This window comes from Acanthaster planci, linkage group LG05, assembly GCF_054643075.1.
Source record: "Acanthaster planci isolate LZ-2023a linkage group LG05, COTS_SCS, whole genome shotgun sequence".
NCBI classification, from domain to species: Eukaryota; Metazoa; Echinodermata; class Asteroidea; order Valvatida; family Acanthasteridae; genus Acanthaster; species Acanthaster planci.
In genome coordinates this window covers 12859195-12859924 of record NC_141781.1, presented here as the reverse complement: position 1 = coordinate 12859924, position 730 = coordinate 12859195, and positions in this window count along the sequence as shown.

The following is a 730-nucleotide window of genomic DNA, read 5'->3' as shown; positions in this document are numbered from 1 at the left end:
GAAACCAAAATAGGAGTGGTACCAGACTAAAATATATATATATATATTTTTCTTCTAATAAAAGAAGTCAACAGAGGGCGCTAAAAGTCACAGTCAATAAAAAAAAGGGCCATCGTAAGTAACCTTGGTTTTCTCCGGGTACTCCGGTTTCCTCCTGCCTCTAAAACTGGACCTTCTTCGTAACTCTGTAATGTGATGCTGATTAATAAAGTGTATGAATAAACGTACAGTTATTGGCGTAAATAGCCCGAGTTGCTGAAAGCGCCATTAAAACAAAACAACAAAACAAGTAACCTTGTCGATTTAACAAAATGATAAAAGGGTGTCTCTAAGTTTAATTACACATTACACACGGTGGAAACTGAGTGAAAATATCAGTATCTCTTACAACTTGAGCAGAATGGCCGTTAAAATGTAGCATCCCTTCGCTCAATATAATTAATTCCATTTAGGGCCACATTTCCAGCCTCAACATGGCATGTAGGAAGGAAAACAACAGAAGCACCCGATTCGAGCCAACGCTGATGAAAATTCTGGCCTTAATGATCAGCAAGTACCTCTCACAAGTTGCCCTTATTAAAAAGAAATCTGGGTATAATTTGTTTGATGGTAATTTACAAGGCTCGAGGTTTACAACTTACCCCATTATAGAGGATGCATATTGGGTTACCTCTAACCTTCTTCCCCTTTCTACTCCACCAATCTGAAAAAAGAGAGACTAAGCTAGGCG